The sequence below is a fragment of the Oncorhynchus keta genome, chromosome 13, assembly GCF_023373465.1.
Source record: "Oncorhynchus keta strain PuntledgeMale-10-30-2019 chromosome 13, Oket_V2, whole genome shotgun sequence".
Classification (NCBI taxonomy): Eukaryota; Metazoa; Chordata; class Actinopteri; order Salmoniformes; family Salmonidae; genus Oncorhynchus; species Oncorhynchus keta.
In genome coordinates, this window is record NC_068433.1 from 27,038,690 (window position 1) to 27,055,539 (window position 16,850).

The 16,850-nt window shown below is 40.4% G+C and overlaps 1 long non-coding RNA gene across 1 annotated transcript; it reads left to right on the forward strand.

Annotated features, from left to right (window-relative positions):
- The first annotated feature begins 30 nt into the window (after positions 1-30).
- LOC127906767 (uncharacterized) lies at positions 31-16,473 on the forward strand. The gene is made up of 2 exons (XR_008062801.1): positions 31-164; positions 14,790-16,473. It is a non-coding gene; the product is annotated as an uncharacterized LOC127906767 (long non-coding RNA).
- The last annotated feature ends 377 nt before the right edge of the window (positions 16,474-16,850 follow it).

The following is a 16,850-nucleotide window of genomic DNA, read 5'->3' on the forward strand; positions in this document are numbered from 1 at the left end:
TGCCATAAAAAAGGGCTGCTCCTCGCCTTCAGCCCACTCTATGGATCAATGGGCGGACTGGGAAGCCTCTACAGTATACCCTCCACTGCACCACTGCACCAGGAAACAAGCCAATAAGAAAAGATGGGAAAACCCTCACACACTGTACAGAGGATATTTGAACGGTAATGGCAATTTTTTATTACTCACTCATACAAACTGGGCAAGGATGCAAGCAAGGCTTACATTTTTGGGATGATTAATGCTTCCATACCGTGGATCATACTCCAAACTATCTTTAACCCCCACTCCCCAGCCCTGCAGCCACTCTCCAAGCAGCCCCTGGATGGGAGCAGGGGGAGGTATGGGCTGGGCTGTGATCGGTGCAAACATGCAGCAGCAGACAAACAAATCATGTTACATCTCTGCTGCCGCTGCTGGCAGCGAGCTCAAAGGAGCTCCAGAGCTTTGCCAAGGAGGAGGGCGCACTGAGTCTTCCCAGGGAGGGGGTAGGGGAGACTGCGTATGGCTCTTCCACGGACACCTCTGCCCCTCCTGGAAGGAATGCAACACAGCCTCCTGTGGGAGGGAGAGCTAGAGAGAGTGAGAGGGGAGGAAGGAGGAGGGGGTGAGAGGGAGGGAGGAGGGGGTGAGAGGGAGGAAGAGAAGTAAAGTGAGAGAAGGACAGTGAGAAAGAGGAAGAGGGAGAAAGGCAGAAAGAGAGGGAGAGAGAGACCTGCCCCTCTCAGGGAGGGAGTGTCTCAAAACAACCCCCCTAGAAGGCCTAATCCTGCCACTCATCAGCCTCTCAACGTGCTGAGAGCACCACAGGGGATTACACAGGAAAAACAAACAAAGCATTATGAGTGTTAAATACCACTCTTGCTGTGCTACTGTGGTTATCTTAATTACATTGATTAATCTAATTTTTAACCCTGTGTCTGTCACTGATGATCGCATCGAAGGGATCAGACTGAGGGTCTTGCGGTAGTGGTTACAGATGTGTTGAGTAAGGTTGTCAGAAGGTTGTGCTGCAGCTGTTGGACTTGTGAAGTAGGCAATGGAAGTTTAAAAGATCTAGTATCTGGTTGGGGGTTAGTATATATCCTTTTTATAGGGTCTTGTTCAATGTATCACAGAGCACTAGTTTTGATGGTACTACTCTGTTCTTTGCACTGTAAAGAACATGAACGAAGACACTCCTGAATTGTCACTAATTTCTCTCATGAGAGCCTGAGTCTCCAGTATCATGTCTATTGATATTTCCTGTAAACATAAAGACATAATGTTGGACAGTGAATAATCCTCACAAAAGGGGCTGTATAATATTTCTATAGCACCTCCTCTCGGGAAGGCAATATTTTTTGTGAAGCCCGTTGAGAGGCATCTCTAATCTGTAGATTACATTCCTGTGTGCTTGCTACAAGCTTTCTATGGCTATATATCAGGCTGAGGACAGATTTTGGTAGGTGGAGATTGGGGTTCAGGAGTTCATTCACAGTTCATGCCGGGGCATTCCATGCAATCTTTACATTTCCATTCTTCATCCTCACTCTTCCCTCTTATATACTGTACTTTTAGACAAGGAGTTGCTACTAACGTAACTTTTCAGAGCGAGTGTAAAAGCTTCAGCTGATACATCTGCACTGTTATGTTTGCAAATTGAAATACTTGGTAAAGCCATGATTTAGACACGACTCACTATGTATTGTGTGTATCTGATATTAGATGAAACAGGTGTGAGTCTAAGACCACTGGGTGTGAAGCATGTGTGATGAATCTTAAGGATTGACAGTTCCAATGCTTCCCTGCCCTTCAACCATACTGGCTAATGTCAGTTTTTCAATATTAGTCATCCATTCATTTCACTTTGAATTATAGTAATTTAAGTGACAATCTGAGAGTTAGTATTTCAGGTTAAACTAACATGAAGTAGGCTGTAATTTGTCTTTTATTTAACTCGGCAAGACAGTTAGAACATATTCTTATTTTCAATAATGGCCTAGGGGGTAGAACGACAGATTTGTTACTAGTCTAACGTTCTAACCAGTAGGCTAGCTGCCACCCTTAGTCATTTCAATCTTACCAAGCCATCCTTACCAATGGATAATTTCATGTTGGCTTATAACTTGTTAAATTATATATATTTATAACAAGTATAAGACAAGTTGATTAATTATCCATACAAACCTCACATTTGTCACAGGTGATGAGACAAATGCCTACATCAGACAACTAGACTGCAATAACAATTTGAGTAATATTTATTTTGGAGGCAAAAAATAAACCGTTTTATTATTTGGCTTATTTACTTAAAAAAAACAAATAAAACCTTGCAGAAGTTTCATGATCATGCAGCCAGACATCTCTTTCTTTTTTAAACACAACCTTGCAGAAGTTTCATGATCATGCAGCCAGACATCTCTTTCTTTTTTAAACACAACCTTGCAGAAGTTTCATGATCATGCAGTCAGACATGTCTTTCTTTTTTAAACACAACCTTGCAGAAGTTTCATGATCATGCAGCCAGACATGTCTTTCTTTAAAAACACAACCTTGCAGAAGTTTCATGATCATGCAGCCAGACATCTCTTTCTTTTTCTTGCCGGGTAAATAATTGAGAACACATTGAGAACACATTGTCTTTTTACTTACACGACCTGTTTGGAAAAAGGTTGAACAAAGGTGATTATGCAATTAAAGACTGTACAACTCATCATTTAAGAATATGGAAAATATAATTGAAAAATAGTTATCCTAGAATAGACAGCAGGAGAAAAATAACACAAATCTTTCACGAGATTTTCAGTACTTCTTTCAGACATTTGATGGTTCACCATAGCATGGTTTCAGAATATTACATTGCAGGCAGTGGTAAAAATTGCTGTCTGACTATTTCAGATCCGATTGGATGATTGCGATGATATTGGCTTCATATAGCTCAGGTAAAGAACAGGCAAAAGTTCAAGCCTTTGTCATTTCATCCTAGCAATTACAGGATAATTATTTCAGATGACGCTTAATGTTCTCTTTCTCTGTCTTGAGATGGCAACGGAGGATGTCTAGAATGTAAGGGAGGATTCTCAACAATAGACCCAGCTAAAAGGCCGATTCATGGGCTCCACTGAAAATACAAGGCAATTACACTGGCAACAGCCCTGACATACAGTGGGGGGGAAAAGTATTTAGTCAGCCACAATTGTGCAAGTTCTTCCACTTAAAAAGTTGTGGACAGGTGTCTTTTATATTGATAACAAGTTCAAACAGGTGCCATTAATACCGGTAACGAGTGGAGGACAGAGGAGCCTCTTAAAGAAGAAGTTACAGGTCTGTGAGAGACAGAAATCTTGCTTGTTTGTAGGTGACCAAATACTTATTTTCCACCATAATTTGCAAATACATTCATTAAAAATCCTACAATGTGATTTTCTGGATTTTTTTTCTCATTTTGTCTGTCATAGTTGAAGTGTACCTATGATGAAAATTACAGGCCTCTCTCATCTTTTTAAGTGGGAGAACTTGCACAATTGGTGGCTGACTAAATACTTTTTTGCCCCACTGTACATACATGATGAACTTAATCATTACAGCACAGGCTACAGGTATACTTAATGGCTGTACCAATGATGTTCTATCAGTCACAAACAAGTCCTACTGAAGTCAAGCTCAAACTTAAAGTAGTCCATCTTTATCTCTGGCCCACTGCAGCTCTGTCTAGCCTGTAAGGCTTGTTGATGTCTACAAAATGGAAATGGAGAGGAATTTCAGTGCATAAAACCTAGAAGTTGTCATTAGGGATAATCAGGAATATTCAAAACATGACCATTAATTTATATATAATATTATGTACACTCTCCATCAAAGAGTTACAATTGTTTTGATCTTTGGCAGGTCCATGTCATGCGTATCAACATAGGCCTAGTTGTTACTGAGTGATTGTGAAGTAACCTCACTTTTATCTGATTTCGTTACATTATCGCTTCTACACTCTTAGAAAAAAAGATGCTGTCTAGAACCTAAAAGGGTTATTCTTCTGTCCCTAAAGGAGAACCCTTTGAAGAACCCCTTTTGGTTCCTGGTTGAACCCTTCTACCTGGAACCCAAAAAGGGTTCTCCTATGGGGATAGCTGAAGAACACTTTTAGAATCCTTTTTTCTAAGTGTGTATGGTTAATGTTTAACCCCCCCTTTAGCTTCGCTTTCAGCTCTCAGTTAAAGCAAGCTTAACCCAGTCCATCTGTTAACCTAACTAAGGTGGCAAGGCTAGCTTATGGCTAACACATGTGACCGGGTGAGTGTCTGTATGTACCATGGCCTATCATAGTACATCTCCTTCCCTATCAGATCCACAGATGAAGACCCAGCCTCATTAATGCAGGCCCACGGCCTCCTCTTGTCCCGGCTTTTGGGACAGGAAGTAAAGTAGCAAACATCTGGGTTATTTTTTATGTTGTGGGCCTTTTTTTCTGGTTCTCTCTGGTTCCATGAAAGAGGTAACACACAAACACACGCTCTGAGCTCCAGAGGAAGAAGTGCTGCCTGTGCTGTTCTGTTGTGGCTGTGGAACTTCAAAGCGGGGTGACGTGTCAATCATCCCAGAGCAGGAGGTACAGAACCTGGTCAATGGCAGGGATTTGTCCACTAACAGCTCCTCTGGGGGAACATTGGCCCAGGTTCAATGGTGGTGAAAGTACAAGGGCTTTATATAGTAGGTAGGCCTGAGGTTAGGGTTGAATGGTGGTGAAAGTACTAGGGCTTTATATATTAGGTAGGCCTGAGGTTAGTTTGAATGGTGATGAAAGTACTAGGGCTTTATATAGTAGGTAGGCCTGGTGTTATGTTTGAATGGTGGTGAAAGTACTAGGGCTTTATATAGTAGGTCGGCCTGGTGTTATGTTTGAATGGTGGTGAAAGTACTAGGGCTTTATATAGAAGGTACAGTTGAAGTTGGATGTTTACATACACCTTAGCCAAATACATTTAAACTCAGTTTTTCACAATTCCTGACGTTTAATCCTAGTAAAAATGCCCTGTCTTAGGTCAGTTAGGATCACCACTTTATTTTAAGAATGTGAAATGTCAGAATAATAGTAGAGAGAATGATTTATTTCAGCTTTTATTTCTTTCATCACATTCCCAGTGGGTCAGAAGTTTACCTACATTCAATTAGTATTTGGTAGCATCGCCTTTAAATTGTTGAACTTGGGTCAAACATTTCAGGTAGCCTTCCACAAGCTTCCCACAATAAGTTGGGTGAATTTTGGCCCATTCCTTCTGACAGAGCTGGTGTAACTGAGTCAGGTTTGTAGGCCTCCTTGCACGCACACGCTTTTTCAGTTCTGCCGACAAATTGTCTATGGGATTGAGGTCAGGGCTTTGTATTGGCCACTCCAATACCTTGACTTTGTTGTCCTTAAGCCATTTTGCCACAACTTTGGAAGTATGTGTCACGCCCTGACCGTAGATTGCTTTGTATGTTTCTATTTTTAGTTTGGTCAGCGTGTGAGGTGGGTGGGTATTCTTTCTTTTTCTATGTGTTTGGCCTGGTATGGTTCTCAATCAGAGGCAGCTGTCTATCGTTGTCTCTGATTGAGAGCCATACTTAGGTAGCCTGTTTTCCCATTTTGAGTTGTGGGTGATTATTTTCTGGCTAGTGTTTGTTGCACCTATCAGAACTGTTCTTTTATCGTTTTGTTCGTGTATTCATTGTTGATTAAAATGATTATGGATACATACGACGCTGCACTTTGGTCCTCCTCTCCTTCTCCCGATGACAATCGTGACATTATGCTTGGGGTCATTGTCCGTTTGGAAAACCCATTTATGACCAAGCTTTAACTTCCTGACTGATATCTTGAGATGTTGCCTCAATATATCCACATCATTTTCCTACCTCATGATTCCATCTATTTTGTGAAGTGCACCAGTCCCTCCTATGGCGGTTTTGGAGAAGTGGGTTCTTCCTTGCTGAGCTGCCTTTCAGGTTATGTTGATATAGGACTTGTTTTACTGTGGATATAGATATTTTTGTACCTGTTTCCTCCAGCATCTTCACAAGGTCCTTTGCTGTTGTTCTGGGATTGATTTGCACTTTTCGCACCAAAGTATGTTAATCTCTAGGAGACAGAACACATCTCCTTCCTGAGCAGTTTTCTGTTTATACTTGCATACTCTTGTTTGTACAAATGCACGTAGTACCTTCAGGCATTTTGAAATTGCTCCCAAGGATGAACCAGACTTGTGGAGGTCTACAATTGTTTTTCTGAGGTCTTGGCTGATTTCTTTTGATTTTCCCATGGTGTGAAGCAAAGAGGCACTGAGTTTCAAGGTAGGCCTTGAAATATATCCACAGGTACACCTCCAATTGACTCAAATGATGTCAATTAGCCTATCAGAAGCTTCTAAAACCATTACATCGTTTTCTTGAATTTTCCAAGCTGTTTAAAGGCAGTCAACTTAGTGTATGTAAACTTCTGACCTACTGGAATTGTGATGGAGTGAATTATAAGTTAAATAAACTGTGTGTAAACAATTGTTGGAAGAATTACTTGTGTCATGCACAAAGTAGATGTCCTAACAGACTTGCCAAAACTATGGTTTGTTAACAAGAAATTTGTGGAGTGGTTGAAAAATGAGTTTTAATGACTCCAACCTAAGTGTATGTAAACTTCTGTCTTCAACTGTAGGTCTGAGGTCCCCACACTAAGTTAAATGTTATAAGGATGTTAGGATGAATTGGGTATATGGACTCTGATCAAGGGACTCTGATTCATGTCAATATTGAATGATTTATTTGGGGAGTAATAAAACTGTTTTCTGTTGATTTTAGCAACGATATTTTCAACAAAGCATGTTTGAATTAATATGCAATTCATTGTATTTTTGTTGCACTGCAACATTGTTTGGATCTAGTATATTTATTTGGAAACCAGTTGATTGAGTTTGTGTGAATAGAGTGCTTCGTGAAATGAAATAGTCTCTATGACTACTATATACGGCATCCTGGTTTGTACACTGTTACAGTGAATTTCCCAAGGCTTAATACAGCCCACTGTTAACCTTTTACTGCAGTGGGCTAAATCAGTGTCACACAGAGGATTTATTGGCAGCCTTAAACACATCTGCTTTGAAACAAAAGTATACACCTCACACACATGGTTATGGGTTTAAAAAAAGAAGACACCTGTACGATCTACATTTACATTTATGAGTTCAAATGTATTCAATTTTGAGTTTGCATCCCAATATTACACTTTATATACATCACAGACAATTGCAAAATAACTAAACCGTTTGACATAGAAATACAGGATTTTCAGTGGGTTTTCTGAAATAATTTTTTGAAATTATATACAGATTTTTTTTATAACATTCCACCCATGAGGTCACTAGAGGACGATTCGGTAATTTGCCTGCAGGAAAGGGGTTCACTTGCATATTGATCTTTTCCTCCTCTTGTCTCGCCATCAGCAATATATTTAATTGACACATTCTGCCCTTATTCAGCAGGCGGAGGACAAATAGTGAGGTAAATATGTCAACAATAGAGCAGAAAGGTTTACCTGTCTATGGTACAGCAGCTGGATGTTACAGGTCGGACCATACACATGATTCAAGTGGAGTGGATAGTGACATTAATTTTGTCCTCATCAGCCTTTTCAGATTTACAAACTGGACCAGATTTAGTCTGAGAATTTGAATATGTCCGTTGCTTGTCAAGGGTCTATTTGGTGACTTGAGGGGGTTGTCAGTCATGATGTACTTTATACTAAATGCTCCTTTAATAGCTTGATCCATTGTGATTGGAGTGGTTAATTGATGATCTGCTCATAAATCTGAGACTTACGGGTGTCTCTATTTTCCCACCCCACCCCTTTCTCTCTCTCTCTCTCTCTCTCTCTCTCTCTCTCTCTCTCTCTCTCTCTCTCTCTCTCTCTCTCTCTCTCTTTCTCTCTCTCTCTCTCTCTCACTCTCTTTCTCTCTCATTCCCTTTAAATGTTTCCTTCCTCTCCTTCTCCTTCTCACTCTCCCTTTATCTTGACCTTTTCTTCCTCCCTCTCTCTTCTTCCTATTTTCCTTCATCTCTCTCTCTCTCTCTTGCTCATTCAGGCATGTCTAATTGCAGATTCCGCCATGCGGAAACTATTCTCCACGACCATTTCAAAGCCTCGGCAATACAGTAGGTGTCACTGCAAGGTTAAGCCAACTTTAAAATGGAAGCCCTGCTTCCATTCCCTCTGACAAATAGATTGTGTGGCGTTGATTCCGTATCCTCCGATATGTAGGGCAAGAGAGGGCGAGTAGAAGTTTATTTAAAGGGACCATGCAATTAAAACAGTGAAATATGATGTTTGCACCAGAGTTAGCACATCTTTTTTTCCTTCTCAGTCCCTAACTAAATATAACTAAATACATAAACATAGCTAAATACACATCACTCATACAGTAGTATAGTATGATTTAACAGATTAAAACAAATTAAGGAAACATGAAATACAACAAATGAGTGCATTAAGAATTAGTCAATGTAAGAAGGATTGATATGCCTTGATCCACAGTTTGACCTCCATGGAGAAGGATTTAAAGTCACTAGTGCTTCTTAAGGTAGAGGGGAGGGAATTCCATTTCCCAAGGCCTAAGGTGGAGAATGCTGACTGCCCAAAGGTGTTTGTACTTTTAGGAATGACGCATTCTCCTCTTGTGGAGGTCCGGGTGACTGCTGTTTTGTTAAGAGATTAAAGGGATAATCCAAACCGAACCACTAATTCCATTAAATAACAGCATTGCATAGTGTTAAATAACACTAATATGTGAAAGCAATCAATTTTGTGAAGAAATTTTTATTTTGTCATTATATCAAGTTTGGTTTTTGGAAATCTGTTGCAGCTCAAGTCTATTACAAAACCCACAATGCAATGCTCTCTCTCTTTTGGTTGGCAGGCTAGCTATCTAGGTAGCTAGCTAGCTAGAAAACATATTTACACACAATAATACCAAAGTTTAATTGTTTTATTTTATTTCACCTTTATTTAACCAAGTAGGCAAGTTGAGAACAAGTTCTCATTTACAATTGCGACCTGGCCAAGATAAAGCAAAGCAGTTCGACAGATACAACGACACAGAGTTACACATGGAGTAAAACAAACATACAGTCAATAATACATTTTAAACAAGTCTATATACAATGTGAGCAAATTAGGTGAGAAGGGAGGTAAAGGCAAAAAAGGCAATGGTGGCAAAGTAAATACAATATAGCAAGTAAAACACTGGAATGGTAGTTTTGCAATGGAAGAATGTGCAAAGTAGAAATACAAATAATGGGGTGCAAAGGAGCAAAATAAATAAATAAATTAAATACAGTTGGGAAAGAGGTAGTTGTTTGGGCTATATTATAGGTGGGCTATGTACAGGTGCAGTAATCTGTGAGCTGCTCTGACAGTTGGTGCTTAAAGCTAGTGAGGGAGATAAGTGTTTCCAGTTTCAGAGAAAAAAAAAAAAAAAATCAAAGTCAATATCAGCATGTGAAGTAGCAAGCTTGCTGTAATATTGCCTAAACAAACTGCACTATCAATTTAGAAGTCTTACTCACTGAGTTCACTTTGCAAATCGTCTCTGCTACTAAGCTATAAACGGCGTCTCTGCACCAGAGCGAGAGTAGAGTAACGTTGGTTTCCCACAGAGATACTTTTGAGGAGATCGGAAACTCCATTAGAATCGTTTTATCACCCATTGTGTACTTTGCCCATAAGTTGTCAATGGGCCACGCACTGCATTCTAGGCGATTCTGGGACAAGGAGAGCTCTCCTTCAAGGAGTGAATGTGAGTAAATTGGGCTCTAGCTCAAATACCTAACATTAGCATGAATTAAGTGAACAAGGAATACAACTTGCAAATATTTTCCAAGATGTGAGATAATTAACTTCTTCTCTGTAGCTTTGGAATCATTACGTGCTTTTGAGGAAAATAGGCAGGTTCTCGATTTATACTCAGACTTTGAGAAGGGATTGCATGAGAATTGAGACAATGTGAGTTGAGTGGGGCGTTTCTCCATTGATTGCCCAAAGGGATTCCTATCTCCTCCTTTCTTATCTCTGTTTCCTACAGACACAGGGCGCATTGCGATATGATGCTTGAAGGAGAAACGGAGTTGAATAATTTGGTACTCTGTTTAGATTGAACACATCTAAGCAAAATATATACTTTGTCAGGACGATATAAACGGATGTATGTGTTCTAGATAAGTATGCCCATACCGTCTATTGGCTGGTTTGGCAATCTGGAGTGCAGGTAATTGTTTTAAAAGCATTATGAAATGTGATAGTGTGTTGTCCCCTATCTCCAGTGATGAGAATTATAAAACTATGACGTGTTCCTACATGATTTAATTCATGGGAGCATTTTTTTATTTGACCCACTGACAGAACAGAGGCTTTCACCATGTTAACAGGAGTTTTATGATTTGTATTCCTCGGGGTGGATTATCCCTTTAATATGGCAAAATATTTCAGAGGTATGGGTGCAACATTGTTAATAATCTTATAAACTAGACAGACATTTGAGAAAAACAAAGTTGTCAAAAAATTCAGTGCCTGTTTATATAGAGATCGAAGGGGTTTAATTGAAGTTTCATTGGCTTTAGCCAACCTTTATTCTGACTGGAAAAGGCCATGTCAAGACTGGTGACCTAAAACTGAAGGTTGACGGAAGTCTCCAAGACAAAAACTCCGTAATCTCTACCACTTTCAATAACTACTTCCTTGATTTAATTGTGGAGTTTGGCCGACAATTTCCATAAGAGCCTGGACTATCACCCCTTGCAGCAACTGTCATCAGGTTTTTAACCTAGTGATGACAAATAGAGAGAATGTTCACTACTAATTGAACGATAAGGGATGACCATAGAGATCCTGGCTGACATCACAATGTCAGAATCTTATTCTGGTTGGGTGTTCACAGTGTGTTTGACCTTTTGCTGCAGTGGGCTAAATCATGGTCAAACAGAGTGTTTCTTGGTAGTCTTCAATAAATCTACATACACCTCACACACATGGTTATAACTTGTAAAAAACGAAGACACCTGTACCATGTCATATATACAGTTGAAGTTGGAAGTCATTAAAACTCGTTCTTCAACCACTCCACAAATTTCTTGTTAACAAACCATAGTTTTGGCAAGTCGGTTAGGACATCTACTTTGTGCATGACACAAGTAACTTTCCAACAATTGTTTATAGACAGATTATTTCACTTATAATTCACTCTATCACAATTCCAGTGGGTCAGAAGTTCACTTACACTAAGTTGACTGTGCCTTCAAACAGCTTGGAAAATTCCAGAAAATGATGTCATGGCTTTAGAAGCTTCTGATAGAATATTTGACATCATTTGAGTCAATTGGAGGATGTATTTCAAGGCCTACCTTCAAACTTAAGGCCTCTTTGCTTGACATCATGGAAAAATAAAAGAAATCAGTCAAGACCTCAGAAATAATTTGTAGACCTCCACAAGTCTGGTTCATCCTTGGGAGCAATTTCCAAATGCCTGTAGATACCACGTTCATCTGTACAAACAATAGTACGCAAGTATAAACAGCCATCATACCGCTCCGTCGTACCACACAGGAAGGAGACGCGTTCTGTCTCCTAGAGATTAACGTACTTTAGTGCGAAAAATGCAAATCAATCCCAGAACAACAGCAAAGGACCTTGTGAAAATGCTGGAGAAAACAGGTACAAAAGTATCTATATACACAGTAAAACGAGTCCTATATCGACATAACCTGAAAGGCCTCTCAGCAAGGAAGAAGCCACTGCTCCAAAACCGCCATAAAAAAAGACAGACTACGGTTTGCAACTGCACATGGGGACAGAGATCGACTTTTTGGAGAAATGTCCTCTGGTCTGATGAAACAAAAATGGAATTGTTTGTCCATAATGACCATCGTTATGTTTGGAGGAAAAGGTGGAGGCTTGCAAGCCGAAGAACACCATCCCAACTGTGAAGCACGGAGGTGGAAGCTTCATGTTGCTGGGGGTGCTTTGCTGCAGGAGGGACTTCACAAAATAGATGGAAACATGAGGTAGGAAAATTATGTGGATATATTGAAGCAACATCTCAAGACATCAGTAAAGTAAAGCTTGGTCGCAAATTGGTCTTCCAAATGCACAATGACCCCAAGCATACCTCCAAAGTTGTGGCAAAATGGCTTAAGGACAACAAATTCAAGATATTGGAGTGGCCATCACAAAGCCCTGACCTCTATCCCATAGACAATTTGTCGGCAGAACTGAAAAAGCGTGTGCGTGCAAGGAGGCCTACAAACCTGACTCAGTTACACCAGCTCTGTCAGGAGGAATGGGCCAAAATTCACCCAACTTATTGTGGGTAGCTTGTGGAAGGCTACCTGAAACGTTTGACCCAATTTAAACAATTTAAAGGCAGTGCTACTAAATACTAATTGAATGTATGTAAACTTCTGACCCACTGAGAATGTGATGAAAGAAATAAAAGCTGAAGTAAATCATTCTCTCTACAATTATTCTGACATTTCACATTCTTAAAATAAAGTAGTAATCCTAACTGACCTAAAAGGGATTTTTTACTAGGATGAAATTGAAAAAAACTGAGTTGAAAACTATTTGGCTAAGCTGTATGTAAACTTCCGACTTCAACTGTAGAGTTAAAAACATAATAATGTTGATTAATTATGAAATTATGAAAAATATGAATAATGTTCCACCCTTGATGCCACTAGACGGTGATTTGGTCATTTGACTGCAGGAAAGAGCTACAGAGAGGGCAAGTTTGTACAGAACTGTCATGTATACTCCCTCTCCGGCCTCTAGGTCATCAGGCTGCTGATTATCACGCACAGCTGTCACCATCGTCTCGCGCACCGGAGCCTCATGACACTCACCTCCATCACCTCCTTGATTATCTTCCCTATATCTGTCACTCCCCTTGGTTATTGACTCTGTTTTCATGTCGGTGCGCTGTTTGTGTTTCGTGTTCATTGTTTATTTTATTTATTAAAACACTCCCTGAGCTTGTTTTCCGACTTGCAGCGCACTCGTTACAAGAGCATGGCTTTATTGACAAGTGACTGACTGAAAAACAGTACTGTATCTTTGAAGAATGTTTCAGTTTGAGTGTTCCTCAACCATTACTTGTAAAAAAATATGCAATTATTTTCATGCAGTTAAATATGGTGCTGTTTCACATACTCCAAACATATCACTTCCCCATGTTCTGTATATTGTACCAGTCAAAAGTTTTGACACACCTACTCAATTCAAGGGTTATTCTTTATTTTTTTTTACAATTTTCTACATTGTAGAATAATAGTGAAGACATCAACATTTTGAAAAAAATGTTTTCATTTAGCTAAGCAGGTCAGTTAAGAACAAATTCTTATTTACAATGACGGCCAACCCTGGCCAAACCCAGACTACACTGAGTCAATTGTGCGCTGCCTTATGAGACTCCGAATCACGTCTGGATGTGATACAGCCTGGATTTGAACCAGGGACTGTAGTGACATCTTTTGCACTGAGATGCAGTGCCTTAGACGGCTGCGGCACTCGGGAGCCCAAAATAACACATATGGAATCATGTAGTAACCAAAAAAAGTGTTAAACAAATCAAAATGTATTTTATATTTGAGATTCTTCAAAGTAGCCATCCTATGCCTCGATGATAGTTTCGCACACTCTTGGCATTCTCTCAACCAGCTTCATGATGTAGTCACCTGGAATGCATTTCAATTAAAAGGTGTGCTTTGTTAAGTTAATTTGTGGAATTTATTTCCTTCTTAATGCGTTTGAGCCAATCAGTTGTGTTGTGACAAGGTAGGGTTGGTATACAGAAGATAGCCCTACTCTGGACCCTGATCTTTCTTTTGACGAACATATCAAGAATATTTCAAGGACAGCATTGCAAAAATCAGAAACATTCAGAAACCTTCTGTCCAAAAATGATGCAGAAAAGTTTATCCATGCTTTTGTCACTTCTAGGTTAGACTACTGCGATGCTCTACTTTCCGGCTACCCGGATAAAGCACTAAATAAACTTCAGTTAGTGCTAAACATGCTAGAATCTTGACAAGAACCAAAAATGAGATCATATTACTCCAGTGCTAGCCTCTCTACACTGGCTTCCTGTTAAGTGTAGGGCTGATTTCAAGGTTTAGCTGCTAACCTACAAAACATTACATGGGCTTGCTCCTACCTATCTCTGATTTGGTCCTGCTGTACATAACAACACGTAAGCTACGGTCACAAGACGCTGGCCTCCCTATTGTCCCTAGAACTTCTAAGCATACCACTGGAGGCAGAGTTTTCTCCTATAGAGCTCCATTTTTATGGAATGGTCTCAACCTTTGTCTTTATTGAAAGCTTGTCTCTTCAGTAGGTCCTATGATTGAGTGTAGTCTGGCCCAGGGGGGTGAAGGGGAACACAAAGGCAACGGAGCGACGAACCGCCCTTGCTGTATCTGCCTGGCCGGTTCCCCTCTCTCAACTGGGACTCTCTGCATCTAAAACCTATAACGGGGGCTGAGTCACAGGCTTACTGGTGCTCTTCAATGCCGTCCCGAGGAGGGATGCATCACTTGAGTGTGTTGACTCACTGAAGTGATCTTCCTGTCCTGGTTTGGAGCCCCCTCGGGAACGTGCCTGTGGGGAGATCTTCGTGGGCTATACACAGCCTTGTCTCAGGGAACTATCCTGTCTTATCCTATGCCCTGTGTGAATTTAAGTATGCTCCCTCTAATTCTCTCTCTCTCCCTCTCCCTCCCCTCTCTGAGGACCTAAGCCCTGGGACCATGCCTCAGGACTACCTGGCCTGACGACTCCTAGCTGTCCCCAGTCCACCTGGTTGTGCTGGTGCTCCAGTTTGCCTGGTCTGCCTGCAGCTATGGAACCCTGACCAGTTCACTGAACGTGCTACCTTGTCCCGTACCTGCTGTTTTTGGACTCTATTTCTCTATGGCACCTGCTGTCTCTAACTCTGAAAGCTCAGCTATGAAAAGCCAACTGAAATGTACTCCTGTGGCTCTGACCTGTTGCACCCTTTACAACCACTGTGATAATTATTATTTGACCCTGCTGGTCATCTATGAACGTTTGAACATCTTGGCCATGTACTGTTATAATCTCCACCCGGCACAGCCAGAAGAGGACTGGCCACCCCTCAGAGTCTGGTTCCTCTCTTGGTTTCTTCCTAGGTTTCTGCATTTCTAGGAAGTTTTTCCTAGCCACGTGCTTCTACATCTGCATTGCTTGCTGGGGTTTGGGGTTTTAGGCTGGGTATCTGTATAGCCCTTTGTGATGTAACAAGGGCTTTATAAATAACATTTGATTGATTGATTTGGTAAGATACCAAGTCCATATTATGGCAAGAACAACTCAAATAAGCAAACAGAAACGACAGTTCATCATTACGTTAAGACATGAAGGTCAGGCAATACGGAACATTTCAAGAACTTTGAATGTTTCTTCAAGTGCTGTCGCAAAAACCATCAAGCTCTATGATGAAACTGGCTCTCATGAGGCCCGCCACAGGAAAGGAAGACAGAGTTACCTCTGCTGCAGTGGATAATTTCATTAGAGTTACCAGCCTCAGAAATTGCTGCCCAAATAAATGCTTCAGTAGATGTTCAAGTAACAGACACATCTCAACATCAACTGTTCAGAGGAGACTGCAAGAATCAGGCCTTCATGGTCAAATTGCTGCAAAGAAACTACGACTAAAGGACACCAATAAGAAGAAGAGACTTGCTTTGGCCAAGAACCAAGAGCAATAGACATTAGATGGTGGAAATCTATCCTTTGGTCTGATGAGTACAAATTTGAGATTTTTAGTTCCAACCTCTGTCTTTGTGAGACGCGGAGTAGGTGAACGGATGATCTCTGCATGTGTGGTTCCCACGTAAAGCATGGAGGAGGAGGTGTGATGATTTGTGGGTGCTTTGCTGGTGACACTGTCAGTGATTTATTTCAAATTCAAGGCACACTTAACCAGCATGGCTACCACAGGATTCTTCAGCGATACGCCAACCCATCTGGTTTGCGCTTAGTGGGACTATTATTTGATTTTCAACAGGACAATGACCCAACGTTGTCCTGTTGGTGTGCTGCGTCAGATGACCTGGCCTCCACAATCACCCGACCTCAACCCAATTGAGATGGTTTGGGATGAGTTGGACCGCAGAGTGAAGGAAAAGCAGCCAACAAGTGCTCAGCATATGTGGGAACTTCAAGACTGTTGGAAAAGCATTACAGGTGAAGATGGTTGAGAGAATGCCAAGAGTGTGCAAAGCTATCATCAAGGCAAAGGGTGGCTACTTTCAATAATCTCAAATATAAAATATATTTGGATTTGTTTAACACTATTGGTTACTACATGAATCCATATGTGTTATTTCATAGTTGTGATGTTCTGACAATTATTCTACAATGTAGAAAATAGAAAAAATAAAGAAAAAACTTTGAATGAGTAGGTTTGTCCAAACTTTTGACTGGTACTGTATATATTATTACATTTCTTTTTTCAGGTCAACCTCATAAATAAATTGTCACATTTTTTACTTAAATATATGTACAAGGTAACTTAAAACCAAAACAAAATATTTACAGTTAACAGCATACAAAAGCAATAAGAAATATACATTCACTTTCAGTTCTCTGATTTTAAATCAAATGTATTTATATAGTCCTTCTTACATCAGCTGATATATCAAAGTGCTGTACAGAAGCCCAGCCTAAAACCCCAAACAGCAAGCAATGTAGGTGTAGAAACACGGTGGCTAGGAAAAACTCCCTAGAAAGGCAAAAACCTAGGAAGAAACCTAGAAAGGAACCAGGCTCTGAGGGG